The sequence below is a fragment of the Anas acuta genome, chromosome 22, assembly GCF_963932015.1.
Source record: "Anas acuta chromosome 22, bAnaAcu1.1, whole genome shotgun sequence".
NCBI lineage: Eukaryota > Metazoa > Chordata > Aves > Anseriformes > Anatidae > Anas > Anas acuta.
The window spans coordinates 6,866,480-6,891,250 of record NC_089000.1 but is presented as its reverse complement, the minus strand read 5'-3'; the positions used below and the strand labels follow the sequence as shown (position 1 = coordinate 6,891,250).

The window sequence follows — 24,771 nt, the reverse complement described above, 5'->3', positions numbered from 1 at the left end:
GGACTGAAAAGTGCATTGTTAACTTGGGCTAGGTTTCAGGACTACAAAATGAAGAAGAGAAAAGAAAAAGCGGATCTCAAGGTCCATGAAATCCATTCCCAGAGTCCAGCTGGGGCTCCCTGCGAGGGGGCCATGCAGGGACACGCAGCAGGGCCAGCGGGGAAATTCCCAGGGAAACAAGGAAAAAGAGACAGTCTGCGAGCAGAAAATGTGAGACAGGGGAAAGGAGGTGGAGAAAAGAAGGAGAGGCAGCAGGAACTGCACCAAATGGGCACTTCTCAACTTAAACAAAGTTTGGCAGAACTATTAAAGCAGGAGATCAGTGAAGGGGGAAATTGAAATGTTAGGGGATGGAACGGAAAATTAGGCACAGATAATGGGTAATAGCACTAGAGTTTAAAGTACCCTCAAACAATTTGTTGTGAAGAGCTGTAAAACGCTCCCCTGTGAGGCTGTGCCTGCAGCCAGCCTCCCCGTGAGCAAAGTGCCCGACGCAGCGCTGTGACGGGCACGGCGCCCCGCAGCTGTGGTGCCGTGGGTGCGTGCTGTAAACCCTGACACCAGGAAGGGATGGGAGAAGCTGGGATGAAGCAGCAGCAAGAGCTGAGGGGAGAGATGTCCACAGCACGTTTCAAGTGGCAGGAGCTGCTCTGGGTGCCCAAAGCTCTCTCTGCTCAGTGCCCTCTTGCAGTGCAGCTGCAGCTGAGGATGGGGACAGGGACGGGGACAGGGACAGGGACAGGGACAGGCCCGTGATCCGCACCCACCGGCAGCAGCAGGGATTAGTGCTCTGCCGGGAAGCCGACAGATTGGGCCGGGGATGCAAGAAGGTGCTTTGAAATTAGTCAGAGTCAAACGCCTTTTGATCTAAAGAGGATTTTGCGTGGAGTCAGAGGCAGCTGTCCCCCCTCGCGCCTGCTGCCAGGAAGGGCTGGCAGCCAGCTCTCTCCCACCAGGGCTTAATCCTGGAGGTGCGACCGCCCCGGGCAGGGGGTGTTCCAGTTCCAGCGGTCACAGCACCAACACGCAGCCATGACTAGATGCTCAAACACACTGCTTGAGGGCTTGGCCAGTGGTTTAAAGTGCATTGCCAGCGGGAGTGGGGGCACTGCCCCACAGGTACCCCACGGCTGTGCCGAGAGCAGCACCTCAGTGCTCTCACGTAGTGCTCCAGTGCACCGCAGAGCGTGGATGTTAACACAGAAACCCTCCCACAGACCCATTCCTGGGGAAGCAAAGTGAAAGCGTGACCATAATGCACATAATGCATCCAAAGCCAGGCAAGGCGCACACGAGCTGGGGGGAGCAGCCAGGTGCGGCGGTGCAGAAGCAGCGCTGGGGCTGGGCAGGGAGCGCAGCGGGCACACTCGCTAGCACGAAGGGGCTTTTTCCACGGCCAGCAGGGCCCCAAGCACCGCTTGGTCTGCGAAGCAGGAAAATCCCTGCATGGAAAACGGCGCCGCTTTAGCAGGCAGATGTAATTCCAGCTGCGCCGTGTCGGCCAGGGCAGCAGCTCTCCGCAGCCTGAAGCATCCCCGCACCTCTCACAGGGCTCAGGATCAGCAGCCCCCAGCTGCCCCCCATCCTCACCCAGGTGGGAGCAGCAGGAGGCTGGGCAGGGCGCACCTGGGTTGAGGCAGGGCTGGGGGGGCTTTGAGGGCTGAAAAAGGGCTGGGGCTGCCCTGCTCAGCTCTGCTGGGTCCTGGGGAGCTGCTTGTGCTTTGGAGCCCTGTCTGCAGCAGGTATGTGCCAGCTGGGGGGGCTTCTGCTGTGAGAGCAGAGCAGGGCAGGGCACAGCACCGCCTGGCTGGGCTTTAATCCTCCAGGCCCTAGCTCCCTGCCCTGGGGGTGCACGGTGCCCCCCAGGGCTTCAGCTCTCTGGGGGTCCTAAGCTGGCAGGGCCAGGCTGCCAGGCACAGCTCCTCCAACAGCACCTGCTGGGAGAACTGGGGGAACTGGGGCTGCGCCAGGGCTGGAGGGATCTCAGGACAGGAACCTGGGGGTTCCTGTCCTCCCGAATTTGTCCCCTGCTACCAGTGAGGGAGCAGTGACTGCGGGGCAGAGCAGTGCTGCCACCTCGCCTGGCGGCCAGAGCGCTTACTGGAAGGGAACTCATTGAAATGGGGTTTGTGGCTGTGGCATTTGCAGTGTGTGCGGTAACTTACGTAACCCATGGAAGGAACCAGCGCAGCAGAAATTTTTAATTATGTATTTGACTGTAATATTCTCAGTTTGAGTTCATGCAACGTTGGTTAGTTACCTCAGTTAATTAGAAATTTTACAGATGAATAAAAAGTTTAAAAACCACTGAAAAGAGCAGGGCATTTGAGATGACAATGGTCTTTCTGTCCGTTTGTTTGGGAGAGCTGAGATGCTCCCCACGGAGAGGCCACGCTGCAGCTGAGCCTGGGGAGGAGGCTGTGGTGCTGTGCACGGGCTGTGCGGGTTGGGTTTCCTTGGGGATGTGCAGGCAGGTTTTGGGGCTTCTCGGGTGGAAAGATGCTGGCTGAGCCTTGTCACCCCCTGGGAACATTAAATGAAGGCTGATCCAGTGGTGATCACAGCCAGGTGAGACCTGGCTGGGCTCTGAAGGTGCAGTGCTGGAGCAGCGGTGGGTGTTGCTCTGCTTTCTGTGGCAATAACGCATCTGCCTGGAGTGCTTTGGTCCGCTGGGGAAAAGGGATTCAAGGAGGGAACCATTAAAATAATGCCTTTTGTAAAGGAGTGTAACAGCACAGGCTATTATTTACATTTGCAATAGCAGCTCTGTGCTGTGCCAGCTTATGGCAGCGCGAGAGGCGTCTCAGGACTGTGCAGGCGGAATAAAAGTGATGGATGCCCACACTTCCCGCGTGCATGGCTCATCACATAGGGGTGGTACTGAGATGTGCAGGAGCACGGCAGGCACTGTGTCTGCTGCCAGCTCCGTCTGGGTCCACAGCAAGCACCCTGCCACCAGCTAGGCCCTGTCTGTCTGTCCGGCAGATGTTTGCTGCTCTTTCCTCCTCCGGCTCCTTGTAGCTGTTCCCTGGCCCATGTGGGACATCATTTGTGTGAGTGAACCTTACAGAGGATCCCTGCCCAGACAAACTCTTTTTGTTTTCTATATTAAATGGACAACAAAAAACCTAAACACTTCAACCCTGCGTGATTTTCAGATCTGGTGCTACTGATTTACAGAGATTACAAAGGTTTAAAATGGCTGGAGGTTCATGCGTATTCTGAAGTCTCCTCAGAAGCTTACAGCCTTGCAAACTGAATTAGTGTTTCTTAAGGTGTTCGAAATCAGTTTTATTTGTCATTTGACAAGTTACCATTATGCACAGTCTCTATCTGACTTCATGATTTATGGGAAAGACCCTCAAATCTATATTTAAAATTACAGTTGAGGAGAATTGTTTTTGCCTCTTCTGTTGAGGTAGAACCACTATTAGCAGTTGTTGCTGGAGAGCTCAAGGACTTCATTAGTTTAGGAAAACTTTTTTTCCCTGTTTAATCTTCCTAGGATCCTGATGCTATATTTCCTTGTAAACTTTAAAGACTTAAAAAAGAAAAAAAAAAAAAATCTGCTAGTTGTGATCTTTGGTTTCTTCCTCTGTTTGAAGTCTTGGGCCTGTGGCTGCATCATTTGGTTTGGACTCCCCCGAAATCACGGGGAAGATGTGTGTAGGCAGAGTTATGCTGTGCTGTTTGGGGGGAGCCACCACACCTGATGCGGAGGAGCTCATCCACGCTTGGACTGCTTCTTGCTCAGGTTACTGTAACGCTCTTTCAGAGGGTTACTGGAAAAGCTGAAATTCCCCTGGATAGGCTCATAACTCACTCTAAAAAGCCTAAGCGTGTTTCAGCAGCCTCATTATACAGGTTTGCTGGTAAAAGCTGTCTTGCTGCTGCACTTGGAGGCATTGCAGGAGGACTGGGAGCTTGGCGAGGTGGCTGCTCTCATCACCAGGGCAGTGGTGCTGGCTTGGTCCCTTGGGATCTCCCTGAGGGAGGCAGCAGAGCCCAGGGTGCATACAGGCTCTCTGCCCATGCCCACCCTTTCTCAGGGGTCCCCAAGGTCTCTGCGATGCTGTGTGGGTGCCCCGGTCCCCTCATTCAGCACCAGGCAGGATGCTCAGGTGCAGGTTGAGGGGAGCAGGAGGTGGGCAGCAGTGCCCGGTGCTCCCTGTGTGAGCAAAAACCCATTTGTAACAGGCTGTGCTTCACCACGGGTGTTGTGGGGCTGCTTTGCGGAGATAACAGGTTTATTTAGCGTTGCGTTGTAAATAAAAACAAAATTGAAGGGAGGCCAGATAAGGGACTTTAACCATTTAAGATCAGCCGATTGCCTAAGTGGCAGGGGCTCCTTTCATACATAATAACGTACATTATTAAAGTGTTAGAAACACTCGTGCCCTGTGACATCTCCTCCTGTCAGCCCCCACGCTTTCTGCAGCACCATCCTGCCCCTGGGAGAGGGGCTGGGGGGCATGCAATGTGTTGGGGGGGTTAAAGCAGCCACCTCTGGCTGCAGGGAGCTGGTAAGGGCTGTGCCGAGGGGTTCTGCTGAGATTCGGGAGCTTGGAGACTATTAGAAAATAGCTGCAATAGATTGTCAACAGCCTCTGATAAGGCGAAGGGAGAGAAGGCAGCGCTGGGGGATGAGCACAGTGCAGTGAGGTTTCTGCCTCCAGGCAGTACTTAAGCAGCCATCTATTATACATACTGCCGAAATTAAATTCCTCCAGCCTGCGGTGGGGAGCTGGTTGAGGAGTGGGGTGGGATCCTGCTGGTGCGGAGCAGGGGGGATCCTGCTGGTGAGGCAGGAGGAGATGCTCTGGGGTGTCCTGAAGGTGTGTGGTGCCCCTGCCCTGCCCGTCTGGTGGCCAGGCCTTGCAGAGGTGGCCCTTCAGGTGAAGGGTAATGCGGGTGAAATGGGGTTTCTATTTAGGAAATGAGAGAAATTGCTGCAGGCTGCTCGTGTCTGCAGTTCCTTCTGGCAGGTTCGAGGTTCTCAGAAAGCACGTTACTGCTGCCATGCTGCTCTACCTTCATAACAAAAGAGCTGATAGCAATCACGCATATATACCACGCATATTGTTTCTAGCCTGGAATATTAATTTTTATTGAATTCTATCACACTTTCTTACATCTTTCTGGTTTAACTTCTTTCTCTTCCTACTGAGACATTATTCTTAAACTTTGATTCGAGTGTTGATAACATCTCAGTGTAGGTGCCTTCAGACACTTGTGTCTCCCACGAGGATGCCTCCAGAATTTTTACTTGGCACTGCGTAAGGGTTGCAAAGGTGAGAACCCCTGAAGCTGAGTTTAACAACGTGGCAATAGTAATTTATTTTAGGAGAGCCAACCTATACAGTAGGATTTGTGGAGATATACGTTCCTTTATGGACAGCACAGTAAATTTCTCTCCAATAGAGCCTTAAATATTCGCTTGCAATATTTACATAAGCTTTGTAACAGCTGCAAAAGAGTCATTAAGGACTACTTATGGAGATAATCCAGATTTTAAAATTCCTTTAATGTGCGTTTCCAGAGAGATTACAGCCACATCTATCTGGTCAATAAAATGCATATGCTTCTCTGTAGGGTTTGAAGGCACTCGGAAATAACTAGGCAAAATGTATCCGGATTAGGCTGTGTTTGTTTCTGGCTTCTGTTGGCTTAGTTTGCAGCCTAATGCCATTTCAAAGTAATATCATGTGTGCTAATTAGCTGCTAAGCCTGGGAAATCAAATGCACGACTGATAAAATCAATCAATGCCCCCGAGGAAAGGTTTTCCCCTTCCAGTTTGGTTTGTTGGAGTTATTTACGCCAGCAAAGAAATGAAATAGGGTTTCCTATCTCCCTTAAATATCTCGGCTTCTAAGTTACTGCGCTTGTACGATGCGAAGCAGGGCTCCCATAGCAGCGATTTATCGATCATTAGGGTGCTGCCGGGGCCGTTCTGTTATTGGAGGTTAGTGGGTTTCTTTATTTGGTTCCCAGTTTTATGATCATCTTTAGCATCCCCTGGCCAGGCCCGGCTCTGTGTGCGTCCTGCAGCACGCAGTCCTGCCAAGCGCCGTGCTCAGTGCCTTTACCCAGCCGTAGCGGCTGCTGTTTGCTGTTTCTTGTCTCAGCATAAAGTTTTACCTCCCTTCAGGGCCTCGCTCATGCTATGGTTCTGGTCCCCCGGTCAGAAAGGCTTTCTTCACGGCTACTCCTCGAAGAACGGCGTTCCTTTTGAAGAGGAGATAAAGGCGGCCGGGTTGCCAAATGCCTTCTCAGAAATCTGGCAATAACCCGGTGTTTGGTTTAACTTCTGTTAAATATAAAGGTTTGAAGATCCAGATTCCTTCCCTGCTCGTAATATTTCTGTTCACCCTGTGCAGAAAGACACTAATTTGAGCTGGCAGTAATTCATGTTCACTTTTCAGGACAACAAGGCATCAGAGAATAGTCTGGAGCGAGGCTCAGCTAAAGAATAGCTGACAGGCATGGGGAAGAGGGATGCGAATGTAACCGCTCGTGATGGATCGGAATGAAAAAAAAAAAAAAGAGGAATTAGGCTGCCAGGCTCTGCCTAACCACGCTGCAAGGCTTGGAAGTGTCTTCAAAAATGTTCTCGTGAGGCTTTGCTCTCTGTGGCTGTGGGAGGAGCGCCCTGTGCTGGCTGTGCCCTGCGGGGAGGAGGGGGAGATGCCTTTCCGTGGGGGTGTGAGCGCTGTTGGGAGGGATGTGGAGCAGCTGCTGGGTCTGTCTGGCATGGCCGAGGGCAAAATGCCTCCAGGCATGATCAGAGCCAGGCGCTCGGGGCTGTGGCTCCAGCACAGCCTTGCTGGGATGGCCCCGGGTCGCTCCTGGCCGTGAGACAGGGACGCAGCAGTGCAGGGAGGTCCGATTGCTCGAGCAACCAGTTTTTGCTATAGCATGCCTCCATCTCCCCGTTTTAAAGCAAACAGGGGAGTGAAGGCTCGGTTCCAGATCCCGTGGGCATTCTGTTGGCAGCAGCAGCATGAGTCTTTCCCTTTAAGCCCACAAAACAGGGAGATTTCACTTAGAATCAGGAGGAGATAATAAATATGGAACGTGTTTTATGAGGTTTCTGCATGGAACAGCACTTTAAATTAAGCACTCTAAAACACTACTGACTGTAACGGGAGAACAATTTGGAGCTGAGCAGACTGCGTTATCATCTTCCCTGTGCTTCTTCTGCCAGGCCACTTAAAGCTGGGACCCCCTTCCCTTTCCTGCAGCCCCCTGCACCAGCTGGGTGTGGGCAGGGTGGATTTGGGGTTGGGTGCCACTGGGACATGTGGCCCAGTGGGGACACCGTGGGGATCCTGGTGCTGGCCTGTCCTCACCGACACGCTTCCTAAGCACTCAGGAGACCGATGCTCCTTGGTTTCGCGTGCCGTTATCTTTCCTGCACAAAAGCAGCACACTGCAGAGCCTTGGCTCAGTGGGTTTGCCGTGGCAACATTGATTTTGCTAATTCCTTAACTCTGTGAGCCTGAGACTTCTGAATCTCTCATGTATGAAAGATGAGCTCGGGTTGTCGTATGTTTTCTGGCTTGCCATGGGAAGGTGGCAATGTACCAGCCTGACTGCTCCAGCGCTGCTAGCACGGCGCTTGTCAATTATTTATGGGTCGCAGCAAAGCCTGGGTTTGCCTCTCCATCAAAGCCCCTCATCCTGCAGGACGTGTATTCCTGTGGGTTGTAAATACCGGATTCTGGCCGAGGCTTGGCTGTGTCTTGAGCTCTGGGGGGTGTTCATCAGCCCCCTGGGGGCTTGCTGCTCCCAGCAGAGCTGTGCTGAAGATGTGGTTCAGGCAGAGCTGCTGCTCGCTCCTGGCTCTGGGTGCCCACCTTCCTCCTCCTCCTCCTCAAGCACCCGCAGCACCACGGTGCTGCCAGCTCTGGGCTGAGCTGCGAGACCCTCAGGGCCACAGCTTGATCCCAGGCACTCTCCTGAAGTAATTACATGGGGTTTTACGCAGCAGTTTAGACCAAAATCTGCCCGGTGAGAGCGATTCCTGTAACTCTGCCCTGCCTCTGAATTGCAGAAGTTTACAGAAATAAACCTGTTCAGCGTGAGAGCGGTTTGAAATGGTTTCACTGAAAAATCCTGGTTCACTGAGCCAGAAATGCTTTGTTTGAAACTTCTCCAGTTCAGTGAACTTTTCCTGCATCCAAGGCTGGGGTCTGGGCCTGGCAGGCTGCCTCGCAGCGAGGGACTCGACTTGGAGCCAGCCCAAATTCAGAAAAATGTGTTATTTCCTACCCAGACAAACCTTGTTTTCTTTCTGCTTCAGCCTGCGTCGCAGCAAGCTCTGGCTTCAGCTGGCGATGCCCCATTGCTGCTCGTCTGCAGCTCCTGGCCCTTGGAGAATGGGCTCTGGCCATGAATTTGCCCCTTTGGCTCATCAGAAATTGTCTGGGGCCACCTTGGGCTGGTGCTGGGGAGGGAGGCAGTGCAGGGACAGACCCACACGTGGGTGCCAGCTCCATGTGCGGGTGCCCCCCATCACCCGCTGCTGGGACCCGATCGCTTCCCAGTGGCTGGCTTCGAGTGTCTGCGTCTGCCTCCCTCCAGGAGTAATTTTCATCCCTGGTGTAAGCAAACAGAAATCTGCAGAAACTGCAGCTTTCCTGGGCTGTCAAATATTGTTTTGACTGTGCTCCTGGAGGAAACAAATGAAAAATTTCAAAGTAAACACTTGGGAATAGGTGTAGGGAGGAGAACCAGGACCTCCCGGATATTCTCCCTCTCTGCCAAGACTATACATGCTCCTTTTAATTTCAAGAAGTATTTATAGCTCCTTCCTTCTTTTCCAATTATCGCCACAAGAAGGCTGTAAAAAAAAAAAAAGTGGTGAGCAGGGGAGACCCGGCTGTGAATCCTGCGGAAGGTGGATGGGTCCCCTGGGTCTGTCCCCACTGCTGGGTGCCTGGGGCACCCGGGAAGACCCCAAGGGCCCAGGCAAAGCGAGCACTGGGTGGACTGGGTGCTGCTGTCCTCCCTTGGGAGGGAGAGGGGACAAAGGAGGGGGCCAAAAGCCAGGAAACGGGCTGCAATTCAACCTGGTGGCTGTCTTTGGTTTATAATAGCTGGAGCTGTAATTGTATTTGTGGAGCCGAACAGTGAAAGGAGACAAATGGTTTAATTTGAATCAATATTAATTTTATGCAATTTAACTTTTTAACTCAGCAAATACAATTATTGTACTTGGGATCTATTGAGAAATGGAAAAAAAAAAAGTCCTTTTAGTGGCGAAAATGCGTAGCTAACCAGGCAGAGTGTTTCCAGGCTGAGATAGTTGTTTATTAGCTCAGTTTTGATGGGCTGCACAGTCCCACTTTCAGGGAGAAAGCCCTTGCAGAAGGGCACAGCTCCATGGGGGTGGCTCTTGTGGCACTGGGGACATGAGCAGTGCCCCGTGGCACCCAGGGGTGGGCAACACCCAGGAAAGCACCCTGTGGGGAGCTGCCCTCAGGGAGGTTTTACACCATCCTGGTGAGTCCTGCCAGCAAGTGTGGGGTTCCCTGCATCAAAGGGAGCAGGAATGCCCCTGGGAGCTGGAGCTGAGCCCGGCAGCAGCACAGAGGAGCTGGGCTGGCAGCCTCTGCTGTACCCAGGCCTCTCCAAGCCTTCCCATGGCTGTGTGCAGCCCCATCCGTCTCCAAGGCTGGCAGACTCCTGATAAAATTTATGGGAAATATCAGTTACTGGTGTACTTCCCTGCCTCCTTTTCCCTGACACATTGCGCTGCCGTAATAACGGAGATGTCTGGAAAGAAGGAGCGAGGCAGAGTTTTTTAGCATTCGCTCAGAAAAATAGAAGAAAGAATCCATGCCCCTTGTCTTTCTGAATAGACATCCAAGGAGCAAGTAATTAAACTGCCGCAGGCTAAAAAGAAGCCTTGTTTGGATCTCTTATCTCCCTCTTCACCAGGAATCGCACACGGGCACCCTGAAGCACTGCACAATCTGCTATTGCCCAGGGGCTGCGCAGATACGGGATACCGATCGTGCACCTCACCTCAGCAGCAGGCGTGCTACAGATAACAAAAGGCTTTTTAATTACGGCATCCCCTATCTGCGCTCGCAGTTTCAGAGATACATTCAAAGCTAAATTGCTTCTCGTTTTATAGGAACGTGGCGGAAGGCGGGCTGGTGGAGCACATCCTGTCTTCTTTCTGTTTGTGCAGCCTGTCCAAACAGAACGGGGCAGGGAAAACCCTGTTTTGGGTTTTTTTTTTTCTGCTTGGGTTCCCTGGTCCCCAGCGTGTGCCCCAGGATGGGGTAGTGCTGTCCCCTCTCAGCATCCGCTGGTGTTGTTGGTGCTCCTGATTGCACCCAAAGGGAAAATGCTTCAGTCGTGTAACAGGAATTGAACACCGCATTTTGGCTCCGTTGTGAGCTTTGATTTCTTTCCATCACCTTCTCGAAATATTGGAAAGCTGCTTCAGACAAAAAAAAAAAAAGGTCTTTTTTGTTAAAAGTCAAAGCTGTGTGCTGGTGAGGAGGCCACCGGTGTGGCCCCACCTGGTGCTCCATCCAAGCTGGGGGATCCTGCACCAGGGCAAGGCAGGGATGTGGGGCTGGGGAGCTTGGCTGTGTCCTGGGGGACCCAGCTGGGAGCTGGACCCACTCCTGTGCCTGTCCAGTGAGCCAGACGAGTGGCAGCGCCCTTTAAAGCTGTCAGCATAAACCATTTTTAAGTGGAGTCCTCACGGGTGCGTGTTTTATCTCTTCTTAAAGCCTCTCTCCTCAAGCCGTTCGCCAGTCAAGGGGCTGTTACTAAAGCGCAGGCTTTAATTGGGAAATGCTGGTGCCATCTCCTATACACCAAGGACAGCTTCTTGAACAATCATCGCTGTAAAGTATTAAACACAGCATTTATCTTTCTGAAAATTGGTACAGGCTTTGAACATTGATTTTTACCTTAGGGCTAACGTGTTACTTTGGGGAAATGGCTGTAGAATAAAGGATGTTTTGATCTGTTTTGCTTTAACCTTTTTAAATAAATCTCGAGCACAAATGCTGCCTGCTCGTTCATTACGCAGTTTTGATCGCCTGTAATATCTCGAGGAAGACAAGAGGATTAGAAAGACGGGAGCTGTTGTTGCTGCTGACAGATGTGCAGGGCTCCTCCTGGGGCATCCCTGGATGCATCGCTTGAGCCGAGCTCCTCAGCATCCCACGGGGCACTCGGGCAGTGTCCAAGCCTTGTGCTGGCAGCGAAGCCCTGAGCTCGAGCAGCCAGGAGCCTGCTGTTGGGCTGCAGCCAGCCCCCAGTGGCGTCGGGAGAAAAACTCCCCTTTGACTCCAGCAAGCTCTTGAATAGGCTGTGCGGGTGAACATGACACTGCAAAGGGCATTTCTGGACTCCCAGACACAGATGCTCGGGCAGTGACGTAGCCTGAGACTTCTGGGGTGAGAGCAGAGCAGCCCAAATAACAAATGCTTTTTGCCTGGGCCTGGTAGCTCGAAATGCCATCGGGGAGGTCTGGGTGCACCACTTCCTGCTGACTTTTCCGAGAACAAAAGAAAAACCCACCAGAGACAGATGTCCGAATTTTAAGGTCTTTTTATATGGTAATTTGTTAGCTGAGCAGAAGCAATCCTTAGTAAGTGCCAAAGGACAGAAGAGCTGTTTTAGGGAATTGGCTTTGAGGTACTATATTTCACCTAAAGTGCAGTAAATAAATGTGCTTCCCTTCTCAGAAAACAGGGAGAAGCTGCGCCATGAATCTTCCAGAAAGTTAGAACTTTGAAACAAGGTTTTGTACACCATCAGTCATGTTATGCATTAAAAAAGAAAGCAAACTAGGAAACCAAACCAAAAAACCTTTCTTTAATGTATAGAAGTTTGAGAAAGTTTCATTTTTTACAATGACTGATGTTCGAGAGGGCCTGGTCTCTTGCTGAGATCTGCATAAAGATTGCATTGCAGCTTGAAAAAAATAATTTGATTTCATAACATGTCTCTCACATGCTCCACTAAATTCCTCGTGTTTTACACCGCCACCTTATCACCACCGAGCAGGTATTGTACAACACCAAAGCTCTGTAACATTAACAGCCGGCTGGAAAAACACGACTGCTGCGTGCCACCTCGCTGCAGGTGCTCGGTGCTGCTGGAGCAAAGCACGGGGACAGGGCACGGGCTGGGGCTGAGCCCCACAAAGCCAGGCTGTGACATTGCATGGCCACAGCCCCGTCCCACTCCTGCATCTGGGGCAGAAGAGAGTAGCTTCATGTTCTTTAAAAAGAGGAAAAAAACTCTTAAATGAGGCTGCACCTGATTCCCTGCAGATAGCCCTCATTTGCAAATAGAGGGGGGGGAAAAAAAAGGAAGAAATGAGTGTTCTGGAATTAACAGGACTTTTCATCCAGTCCCTCCTGCAGCAGATAGGGTGCATGATGAATGAGCAGGTAACTCCGGGGTGGCACACTTGTAAAGATTCATTAAGAAGGATGTGGCAGGGAGAACAAAACCTTTTCCCTTTAAAACAGGAGTTTGCTTGCGTTCCCGTTTGTGGCCGTGGTTATGCCAGAGAGGCAGATTCTTCTGGTAGGCAGCCCTGCTGCCCTGCGGTGCTTTGAGCTTTGCCTTCTGCTGTGCTGACCTAAATATGGGGTGGGTTTGCTCGGGAAGCATCTTGTCTTTTCTCCTGGCGATGCTGGGTGGTGCAGGCTGGCTTCCTCAGCCTCTCCCTGGGGATCCGCTCCCCTCCTGGCTCCTGGGGAGTTTTGGGACCATGCACTGCTACTGCTGCTGGGACTGCCTCTGCCTGGAGGACACCAACTTCTGGTCCCTGCAAGCTTGTGTCCCAAAACAAGAGCGACTTGTGTGTGCCTGGGCACATTTGAGGATGTGTTTTAGTGTTCTGCGGTGGTGACCCCATGCAGAGCTGGGGTTTGTGATGCTCCTGCACCACAGGCAGAGCAGCACGGGGTGGGAGAGCAGCCAGCGAGGATTTCTCAGGACAAAGCAAGTGGGCACAGGGAGCGTATTTGGAAACAACTTCTTTGGAATTCATTGTTCCCTTGGAGCAAATCTCACTTTTAAGGTAGGAACACCCTTTGACTAAGTGCAAAAGCATGTACCGTGTCCTTCTGGAAAGGAAAATGTGTGATTTGCATCGCTTTCTGTGTGAAAACCCCTGGAACGGATGCAGAAGGGCCGCGGCAGCGCTCTGTTTGTGCCGTGCATTAAATGGGTGCACAGCAGCTGTGCCCAGGGACACGGCGTGGGCCGGCAGGGTCGGCGTCTGCCACGCTTCCCAAAAATGTTAACAGGGAGGCCGAGCAACCTGCTCAGGGGCCGAGCAGGCTCCATAAAGCCGAGGATCAAATGAAGGGCTTCCCTTCATCTCCTGTGTCTCTCCTCAGTCTGATCGTTAATTGGAGTGTGTCTGCGCTCCTGGCGCGGCGCTCCCGCTTCAAACGCGGCCGAGGTCAGGCACGCACGAAGCCGAGCAGCCTGCCACCCCGTGCTGTGGGGTCTTACCAAAGGGAAGCAAAGCAGGAAAGTATTTCAAGAATCTCTGTGAGATTTCTCATCAAGTTTTCTCACCAGGGAGACGGGGAGGAAGGCACTTCTTCTGTTTTTCCTCCCCCTAAAGATGAAGAGGGGGGAAGGCAACCCAAAGGATGCTGTAGGGATTGGGGCAGGGGGCTCCTGGTGATGGGAGCTGCCCGGGGTGGTGGCCACAGCCAAGGGCCAGCCTCAGCTGATGATAAACCCGATGGCCAACAAGCACAACCCCGTCCCTGGGGGGGCTTTTAACCAGCACATCTCCAGAAGCGTCCCCCAGGCTTCAGCTTTGGGCTGGGAAGGGGGGAGCTTCCCTCGGGGGGGGGGTTCCTTGGGGCTGCCGTGAGGGTCCTGCCCCGGAACCCACAAAGCAAACGTGCGGGGCTCGGCTCAGCACTCATCCTGCTCTACGAGCCCTGAGCTGGTAATTAACGATGCCTGGAGTGGAAGCTAATGACCGAGTGCCGCGTGTTGTGTCAGCAGCTACCGCTTCCCAAGGTATTTACCGTGCTAGGGCGGCAGAGTGCACAAAAACCCAGAGCACTGAGGGGAGCAGCGCGAGGCTGCCCGTTTCCTGGTATTTCCCAGTGAGTTTCTCCGATTTAAATAATGTAAAAACACTTCAGTATGTTTCTGACATTTTCACATCAAAACGTAATTATGTTTCATTATTCAAATATTTAGAAGAAAGTTCTTACCCAATGCTTGCTACATTAATTATTCCTATTAATTATGTATACATTTATAAATAGCAATATAATTAATATTTAACAGTATTTTTATTAGAGAATTTCAGAAATGTGTTCAGAATCTGCATATCTGAAACGCTACCTTTTAAGTCAAAGGACGGTTTTCTTCTTCATCTTCTCTCTCCCTTGTACCAGTTTAAATGCTATCTGCGCTCCTCCCCAGGGAAGATATTTTTTGGGGGGGATGTTTCTGTCTTCAAACCATCATTTTTGGGCACCGCTAATTAGAACTGGTGCTGTGTCCCTGTGCAGAGGCTGAGCCTCTGCTCCCATCCCGCTGGTGGTAGGCGGCTGCTCCCCAGGGGTTCACTCCTGCCTGGGGGGGTTCTGTGGGGTTGCCCCCAGTCCTGGGGCCCTGGGGAGCTGGGGTTTGCTTGAGTGGCTTTGCAGGAAAAATAAAGCAGAAATTGGCACCAAACATGAGCGTGGATGTTTCCAGCAAGCACGCTTCCTCCAGCTCGGGGCTGTGCCCCTTCTGCTTGACTCATCGCTTTTGTGCTGCTTTCTGGGAAGAAAACCCAGTTCTCGTTGCTGACTGTATGCAGAGGATGAGGTCCCAGGAGCAGCTGGCGTATGGCAGGCAGGGCACAGCATCTGCCTCCGTCTCCAAGTTCAAAGCCCGTGCCCGTGCCGCACCATCCTGCGTGCGTGATCAGAGCAGTGTGTGCGTGCTGGGAGCCTTCACAGGGAGCTCCCCAGGCAGGCAGCCGGGCTAGGTGAGCACCCAAAAGCACGGCTTTGATAAAGCTGCTTATTAATTTCCTTTTGATAGAGGTATAGAGGTGCATTCCTAACAAAATAGTCTCATCTTTTTTTTTTTTTTTTTTCCTGGCCTGTTCTTTAGACTAGAACTGAAGAGGGGGGGAAAAAAAGGTATAATTTTAGCTCGATGGCAGGGAATTAAACCTATTTGTTGGCTTTCCTAATTGCTGTAGATGCTGTTTTTCAAGCCTGCCATTCCCAACTGCAGTTCCCAGCGCCTGGGAGCGATCCGTACCCGGCGCGTCACTGCGGCGCTGCAAGGCGTGTAGCGTTCCCGGTCTTCTATCACCTTGAAAAAAAATCTGCATATGCTGATGACACTTGGGTCATCAAGATTAATAACGATAGACTTTTGCTGATGTTTAGTCAGAGAAAAACACCTGGAGCTGTTCTTTTATGACTGATTAATTAGGGGAAAAAACTCGGTGGTTCTAATTGGCATTTGAGTTCTTTCTGAGTTTTAACATTCATGCTATGCAAATATATCAATTTCTAACAATGTCTAACAAGATCATTTGGAAATGAGTCTCCCTAGGGGACTGCAATCATGGCTTTGGGAAAGGCCTGTTCCTTTGCTTCACACGGAGCCGCAGAAGGATCGGGGTCTCGGGCAGCCCTGCTCCTGCCGATGGCGTTTGTGGGGTGCACCCCAGCACCTCGCCATTTGACACAACAGGAAAGGGCACCCCGTGAGCTGCTGCCCCGTGGCACCGCACTGCCAGGCTCTAGCAGCAGGTACCATGGCTCTGTTCCACCTGTAAATATCACAGAAGTGTTGCTGGAGGTGGTTGAGCCTCAGAAACGGGACAGCCTGCGCCATCTCCTGCCCCGTTGTGTCTGTGAAAAGTGCTGGGCATCTAGCTGCTGTTGGAGAGCCTACCTGTTAGAGCAAAAATGGGTCCATGTCCTTGTCATCCTCCCCTCTGCTTTTCCCCCACTGTTCCTCGAGCCTGGGAGCGGAGCCTGGGCTGCTCCTGTCCCAGCTCCTCGCTTGCCTAGCGCCAGATGTTTCAGCAGAGGGAACAGAATAACTCATAATTAATTTATCTTCGTGAAAAGAAAAAGGAAAAAAAAAAAAGAAAAACATTTCTAGCTCTAATTAATAGCTGGTTTTAAGGCTATTGTGTAGCAGGGAGGGATTTCTGTCATGTAACATGACTCTGGATGCGCTCGTTGTCTGCTCGGACATCCCTCTCCGCTGCCCTGATCCCCAACGTCTTTGGGCTGCGATGCTGCAGCGTGGGCACTGAATTGAAGCTTCCTCCTGCTTTCTGCTTCAGAACTTGCTTCTCAGAGCCACCACTTCTCCCCTTCCTCTGCATCATAAGGAAGATGAAATAAAATTGCCTCTCCCGTCGCGGCAGCCTCACGCACCAGGCTAAGGCTGGCTGAAACAGCTCCGTCGCGCGCTGCCACCCTCCTTAAATCCACATCAGAAGGCTTTATCTGTTCTTTTTGGGGAAAAGGGAAGCGCAGCGGGACAGCGCTCCTGTATGAGGCCTGTTTTGAAATTCTGGTCCAGAAAAGTAATAGATCAGGATCAAAACCCACGACTACAAAGCGCAGGGAGGGAGGCGCGACCCCTGCCCCTCGGGGGCTCCTCTCCCTGCTCCATCTGTGCCGGTGCAGTGCGAGGCCTGACCCAGCCCAGTGCTGCTTCAGCACACGGAGCATACAGAATAAAGCTGCCCTGCACAGACCCCATCTCAGCTCCTCGGGAGATGCTGAACTCACCCTGCTCTGCTGCATTTTGCTGCGGCAGGGTGGACATCCCGCTGGGAGGGGACCCCCTGTGCTGCTTGGGTACCCCGTGGCTGTTGGAAGAAGGCTCAGGGACCATTGCTCGTGGTTAGCAGGCAAGCCGTGGCACCTCTGATGGCTGGTTTGGTGTGAACTCGATTATAAAACACGATTGAGTTTTAGAATGAATTCCCTTTGCTGTTGGAGGGAAACAACTGGTTCTGTCTTGTCAGCGTAAGGTGTTCCTGAAGGTTTTGTTTACACCGTAATGATTGAACAAGTCTTCATCATATTTTAATGTGCTAATTGGGGGTTATTATGGCCCATTTTATTTACGATTATATTACAAATATAATACTCCGTCTCATTTTACTCTGAACTAAGAGCTTTGAAAGGATGATAATTACCTCTCATGTAAACCTATACTTATATAGAAAAAATGACATGTGGAATGAAAGGCCTGAAGAAATGGCATAATATGTTTGCTTTGCATAGACATGCAGTATGTACCCGCGCTTCTCTCCTGGATGTATGCAATATTTACACTCGGAGCAGTTCATTAGCGCCGCAGATACGCTGCTGTATTCGGGCTCCAAAGGCAGAGCGAGTGGGCTCCGCGCTCCGCCACATCTGTAGTGTTTGTTTAATATTAAGCCAGCTCTCTGAATGCTAATGCTGGCTGGAGCCGGATGAATAATTCATCGCCGCCACTTGCCTTGGATGGATTTTGCCTTTTCTCCTGCGTGGCAGAAATCCTGCCGGGGTGCGAAGGGCCCCCTGGAGCCCCATGCCCTGGCTGGGGAGCGCAGCGCTGGCCCCGCGGGAGCAGAGCAGCTCCGTACATCCAGGGCAGGGGCTGGCTCCCTTGGGTCAGCATCCTCAGCATCACCCTGGGGCTTGTCACGGCCTTGGAGGAGAGCCCACACCTTCAAACGGCATTGCCTCCACCTCTTATTCCCCAGGGTTTTAAGTCTCTGAAGTCATTGGGAAGGCGGCTGGCTTGGAGGGTTTGCTGGCTGATGGCTTGCGCTGCTCCAAGCTCAAGATTGCCTTTGCATCTGCTCGTCTCATTATACTGAGTGCTTCGTGCCACAGCTTGAAAGATTAACCACGGATTAAAAAGTAAAAAGCACAAGGCTGTAAAAGCAACAGGTTGGGAAGGAGAAGAGGATGCCAAAGTACCCGTGCACCGTGACTCCCTCGCCCTGCAGCGCAGCTCGCTCTGCCTGCAGGGAGCCAGGGCTGGTGCCAGGGCTGGTGGGGACCTCGTTTCTGGGGCTTTCCCACCTTGCTGCCCACCACACCGAGGAAAGGATGCGTCTCAGTCCCCAGGGGGACCTCAGACCCTGCTGTCTGCCTTCACCTGATGCAGGCAGTGAGTAGGGGAGGGGATGCTGGTGCTGCTCTGGACACTGATGTCCCCAGCGCTGGGGACAAGCTGGGCACAAGGCACTTGGCTGCAGAGCCACGTCCTCCTTGCAAACATGCACACAGGAGCTTTCCCACCACACAAATAACTGCCATCCTGCCTTTTCTGATCTTTTTCTGCATTTTCCCTTTTATCTTTTTTTTTCCCCACAAGACCTCAGGGCTATAATTATTTTTGGGGGCTAGATCAATATGCCAAAGCTCTGCAAATCGCAAGGATATTTTTTGTTTGTTATTTAGGTGACTAAGCTGATTTTCTTAATGCTCATCTGCAGCCTGGGATGCAGAGAGGGCAGCTCAGCTCAGCACTACCCTGGACAGAGGGAAGGAAGGCAGAGCGCTTCCTCCAGCCCTGGGAGAGGCGGCAGCTGTGCAGGGGTGGAACCTGCTGCTGGGGACACTGGCCCCACCTCTGACAGTGCCAGGACAGCCCAAAAGCCCAGGGGATGGGCAATTCCTGCAGGGAAACAGCTGGGAGCTCAGGGCATTGTGCTGGGAGCAGGACCAGAGCCCTGCACCCAAAGGCGCCTGGTTCGGCGGTGCCGCCAGCAGGGACGGCTCCTCTGAGCTGCATCGAGAGCGAAATCCTGGCTGTGTTGAATGTATTTTCTTCTGGTTTTGAAGTTTGCGAGGCAACTTGCTAAGGAGGCTAATGCTTAGTTTTAAGCCTTTCAGAGCAAAGCCGTCTGACCCAGTTAAGTCACCTGTCCCGCAGTGTAACAGGATCTCTTCTAAACCCTTCGGCTCTGCTGAGAAAGCCACTGCAAATCCTCCTTCCCCATGGGAATGGAGGATGGGGTAATGGGGTGAAGCATCTCACAGGCTCCCTGTGTGATAGCATCCCTCAGTGCAAGATTTATTTTGGCCCTGGGAAGGATTTAGCTCCCCCCCTTCCCATGGATGCGGCTCCGTCCCTGCCTGTGCTGGCAGCTGCCAGGTGCAGCAGTCGGTGCTGAGCTGAGTGCTTCGGGGGCATTTAACAAAGACAGCAGAACTACTTCTAATATTCTTACGAATCACTTGATGCTTTTGGGGTGTTTCAGCTGGGCAGAAAAGGCTTTGTAACAGCTACAGGCTCCCTGAGCATCCTTTGGTCATGCTTGCTGCAGGTGCTTTGCGTCCCACTGGTAATCTGGGGACGGTGCTGGCAAACCCCAGCCGGACAGTTTTACATGTACAACTGGGCTAGGAAGTGTCTCTGGTACAAGCAGCCACGATCCTCCCAAATATTTGCATTGCAACAGATGTTACTTTATATATTTTCTTTCCCCTAAGTCTTTGGTTATTACTGAGAGGCAGGGATGCCAGGTGTGACTCTAACTACCAAAATCAGGGCTCATTCAGTGCCTTGATGACATCAATTAACTTCAGGGTGCAAGTGCCAAGATTTTTCCAATTAAGGCAGGTAAATTTCTCAGTCTATAATAATCTCATTTGAAGTGGTTCAAATTAGTTTAATTTCTTTTCTATGGAGCCACATAGATACGCATGTGTACATGTGTGGTAGAAAACTGCTCGGTGCTTGTAACTTCTGACTTTGGAGTCTCTCTACATATACAATGATTTTTCTGAAAAAGATTGGCTTTCTGCTGATGTCTGCATGCGGTCTACACAAAAATTGTCAGCCGAGGAAGATCTCTGCAAGCTGAGAAATGCCTCCCCATAGCGAGCTGAAGCCTGCCAAGTGGCCAGTGGTCACTGGGAACTTGGTTCCAGATTACTGTGGGAATAAACCCACAGAATTATAAGGAGAAAAAAAAAAAAAAAGTTAACTTTCAGTGTGTAGAAGGTAAATTTCATGCTGTCTAGAGATTTTGATCTTTTGGGAACTGTGTAACTAGATGAATAACAGCAGTTTTCAGGTGTTTCTGAGGGGAGGGCTCACCTAACCCTCCTGGGGTCCGCGGTGTCTGGAGGGCACCGGGGCGGCAGCACCTCCGAGGTGGGTCGGATCTCCCTGAATGTTTCAGCCCAAGCAGGAGAAGGGAACTTCAGAAATCAGCTCTACAGAGGGAATAATTCATGGGCGCTCTTGATCTGGAAAGTGATTCATTTAAATCCAGGCAGGAAACCTAAACAGGCTCGTGCCTTGCAGCCGTCCTGCGCAGCGCACGGGAGCTCGCGGGGCAGTGAGGAATGGCCCTGTTGTCCTTGGTGTAGCTGCACCGTGGGTAAACAGCGAAATGTAATCTTCAGCGCTCTCCTTCAGACACCTTTCATCAGAACTGCATTAACTTCTTTTCTTTTTTTAATGAGCGGGTATTAAATCCGAGAGGATTTGCAGTAGAAGTGAAGTTTTATATCCCAATTTCCGCACCCAGGAAATCAGCTACTGAGTCCAAGTGTTGTCAGAACAGCTACAAAAAAAAAAAAAAAAAAAAAAAAAGAGAGAGAGAGAAGAAGAAACTTGCAATCTGCACAGAAGAAGAAACACAAAGTCTTTGGTGTGAAGGGAAGAGGCGTATCTCCCTGGAGAATATGATAATTTATAATGAAACATTATCTACAGACCCATATGTTACATTTTCTATTTATGGCTAATTTGCTTAAGCATTTATAACGTGCACCCCAAGGGAGGACAGTTTGTCTTTGGGCAGCTGGCTAGCCAGGGAGGGAGGAACTGAGGCGCTTCCACCCGAGCGTGCCGGCAGCGAGGAGCCAGCAGCACCCGCCGGGAGAGGGGCTGGAGGGGCTCTGGGGGGCTGCTCGTGCGCCGTGATGCCTCCACCTGCAGCATTTGCAGGGAATCTGTGGGGCTGCACCAGGCTGTGTCCAGCACGGGCTGGGCCGAGCCAACCCCCAGTATGTGGGGGTCAGCCCCCACGTGCCATCCCTGGTGCAATTCCCACCCGCGGGGATGAGCCCGAGCCATGGGGCTTGGGGCCAGCTCCTCCCCTGCTTTGTTTCATCTCCTTCTGCCCCGCCAAGCACTGCAGGCAGGCTGGGGAATGGGGGCCACGTCCCCAGCAAGCCTTCGGTGCCATGGGTTGGGGCCGGCACCGCTGCTGAGCGAGAAAGGCAGGAGAGCGTGCGTGAAAATGATGAATGCTCCTTTCAGCCTTGCTACGAGGCTGAGGAGATCCTGGGATATAAACATGACAGTTTATGCACCGGGTATGACGGCTCTGCTCTTCCCGGATGATATTCAGCCACAAACATTTCAATCACAGCCTCAGCGAGGGGTGGATAACCCAGATGACTCTCTGAATCACTCTCTGCATCGCTAAAATATTTTCAGATCTGATCCCAGACGTCTCTACAAGATGTTCACAAATCAACCCAGGAATACTTCTCCTTTCTTCTGATGCTCAAATTTTGCCCTTGAGTTCCCTGAGCAAAAAAAAATAAAAAAAATCAAGATTTCAAGATTTCCTCCTGCTATTTGACCCACATGTCTGCTCACGAGCACGGCGAGGCGCTGAGGTCAGCCCCGAGCAGCCTCGGCTCAGTGCCGCGCAGCCCCTGGGCCCACGCCAGAGCCGCTCATCACTTCTTTTCAAAAATGGCATCAAATGTTCCTCCTCGGCAAGGCAAAAGGAAACAGACTACAGAGGAGAAGAGGCTGCAGTGCAGAGGAAGCAAATGACCACAGAGCTCTCTGGAGGCAGCTCTGGACGTGGAGCCAGGCTCACCCCAGCCCCGATGAATTGAGTTGGAAGAGCGCCTTGAAACACCGGTGGTTTCTTGGTGGCACTGCCATGCCCTCCTACCCATTAGCATGGCATTAAAAGCAATAATAACACTGAATAAAATGTTTATTACTTTCCAAACCCTCCATCCTCAGGGGCCAGCACAGGTTTTGTAGACAGACTGAAGTTGACTCAAGCCAAACTCGCCTCTTGTCATTGCCCTGCCTTGGAGAGATCACTTCATTTTTCTCAGTGAAGAGGGCTGCTGTAAATTAAGGCTTGTCTGGACAACAGCAAACTGTTTGCTGGAATTATAGGATTTTACTTCACACTTACGTGATCACTGTTTTCCTGAAGCCAGGCTCCCGGGTGCTCTGTAACTGCAGGTCTGCAGAGGTGGCTCACTCCTAATTCTGTAATTTGTTCTGTGCTCGTCTGGTACAATGGCTAATCACACACGTCTGGAGGAAGATCGTTAATTTATCGGTTATCACTGTTATCAGTCATAAATTCAATCACACTTTGCTTTTAGGGAATAGAAGATTACAAGTCTGAATTTCTGCTTCGAGGTGATGGTGTGTGTGTACATGTGCGTGATTAGGCTGAATGGAGCTCTCTGATGAAAGGAGCAGGCACAGCTCTGGAGCAATACCTAAACACACGTATCTGGCAGTGATGTGTGCACTTAATAAATGAAGTAACACATCAAATCATGCTTTTCTCCAGACGGCTACGTCTCTGCTCAGCTAACCAACAGCAGACCAGAAGCTCACCCCCCTAGAATAATTAGATGACAATTTTATGGATACTTCTTACCCCTGTAGCATCAATTCAGCTCTCAGCTTTGCCCAGATTATTGATTTAAAGCATATTAAGGATCAATAACCGGTCTAATTGCTCGGCTGCCTCTCACAGCTCTCTGCACTCGCCCCAGCCGAGATGCTCTGCAGCAGCAGCAGCAGCAGCTCGGTGCTCCCATCCTCGCCCCCCGCGAGCTGTGCAGCTGTCTGATGTGTGAGTGGGGATCCAGCATCTCCCTGACACAATATCAGCCTCCTGGAGCTGATTTCAATGGAGGAAATCAAAGCGAACCATTTAAACTCATTACCATTTTTATCTCCAATGCTGCAGATTCTATTTGCTATAATTTTATTTGAATCGGAATGCATATTGTATTTACAACATCCTCTCTTTTACCTCCTCATTTTTGTTCCAAGGGAAGCTCGGTCACAACCGTAGCAGTAAGAACACCAGCCCAACGCATCCATTTTGGAGCCAGACTCCTGAAAAACGCCGTTTTGAAGTGCTGAATATCAGTGGGCTGCAGAAGTGCTGGGAGCATGGGATAGCAGAGAACAAAGTTCAGTCAGACGGGCAAACGTTTTAGCATGTTTTGAGTATTTGTAGCAAGTCAGCTGCTGTACTCTCCAGTGCTTGACCTCGTCTCATTCCCTGTTGAGATGCACGAGGACAGTGTGAGAAAGGAGCCGTGATGCTGAGCTGCACCAGCGCCTGCCCCCAGGTGATGAGCGTGGCTGCAGCACCGAGGCTTTGCTGCAAGCAGCACAGGTGAGCCAGCAGCAGGCTGGAGCTGGGGTCACCCTGCGAGCCCCCCCAGACCCACTGCCAGGGGCTGGGATGGGGCTGGTGCCCGCAGCCCCCATCCCTGGTGTTCCCCCAGCAGGCAGTGGCTCAGCGTTTCCTGCACTGCTCAAAATGACCATCAAATGGCAGCTTAATGTGTGCCTGTAAAGCTGAAGGCCTCAGATTTTTCTCCAGGGCTGCGCTTTGATATTTCGCTCAGAAACAGAAGAAGAAAGAGGCAGAGAGGGGAAGCCACACACCGGTATTTTTGGAGCTCAGCGTGGGGCTGGTACAGCTGCTGAAGCCGTGGTGAGTTTGGGCTCATTACAAATGGTTTGTGCTTCTCGGACCACAGCCGGGCTGCGGGAGGCACCGATCGCAGCCTGCAGGAGCGGATCCATGCAGCCCCGGCAGGAGCCAAGGCACGAGCATCACCCGGGAGGGAAGGAGAGCCTCAGAGCCCCGGAGCTGCTGTGCCAGGCCCTGCGGCCTCCAGGAGCCACCAGCAGTTGCCTGAAGAGAAGACACTAGGAGGAATTAACATGTAAAAAGTGAGAATCGTGGGATGAAACGTTGCCCTGGTAATTCACAGTCAGAGGCGCAGGTCTCTGCTGGAGGATTTGCTGTGGCCATGTCTGCCTAAAACACTACGGTGGATTTTGGCTTCTTGGAGGCTCAGCAGCCACTTGCCCGGCCTCCCTGTCCGCCGGCCGTGCTGCGCCGCTCCTTGCACAGCTATGAGGCATGGGCTGGAGGCTCGTCTCCCTCCTGCCTGAAATAAATGATCCCAAGTTGTGTTTATACTGCACGCTCCCCGAGCAATTCATAACGGCGACAGAAACATGACAGCGGAGAGAAAAAGAGCAATGTCCTCGCCGCCCTCCCGCCCGCCCAGGCGTGATTGCTGGAGCTGCTGCGGAGGCGGCCGGCGGTGGGGACGGGGCTGGGGGACGTGCGGTGACCCCAGCCGGTGCCAGCCCCACAGCCACAGCACCATCGGCTCCGTCCCTGGCACCGTGGCAGGGCTGGAGACTGATGCTTTGGCTGATAGCAGGAGCCCTCTGTGCTTTCTGAGGATGTGGATGTTGCTGCAAGCCTCGTCAGATGGAGCTGGTCGGCATACGGGTAATGGGAGCAGAGAGAGGGGCACAGCCGCAGCAGGAGGGTCCCACATTCCTTCCCATCTCTCGGTTCCCTTCTTCTCTATTCAGTACCTGCATGTTGCCATTATGCCTTTTATTATGAAAACAATATATTTCATAGTTTGCCAAAAGAGAATAACAATATTGATTTACACACAACGGCGCATTTCATTTTCCATTAAACTTTTATGGCGCATAACAAG

At 51.8% G+C, this 24,771-nt stretch overlaps 2 long non-coding RNA genes across 2 annotated transcripts; both read left to right on the top strand.

Annotated features, from left to right (window-relative positions):
- Positions 1 to 1,693: 1,693 nt before the first annotated feature.
- LOC137843447 (uncharacterized) lies at positions 1,694 to 24,770 on the top strand. The gene is made up of 2 exons (XR_011089530.1): positions 1,694 to 1,742; positions 20,535 to 24,770. It is a non-coding gene; the product is annotated as an uncharacterized lncRNA (long non-coding RNA).
- LOC137843448 (uncharacterized) lies at positions 5,381 to 7,572 on the top strand. Its single transcript, XR_011089531.1, has 2 exons — positions 5,381 to 6,323; positions 6,424 to 7,572. It is a non-coding gene; the product is annotated as an uncharacterized lncRNA (long non-coding RNA).
- Position 24,771: the final 1 nt, after the last annotated feature.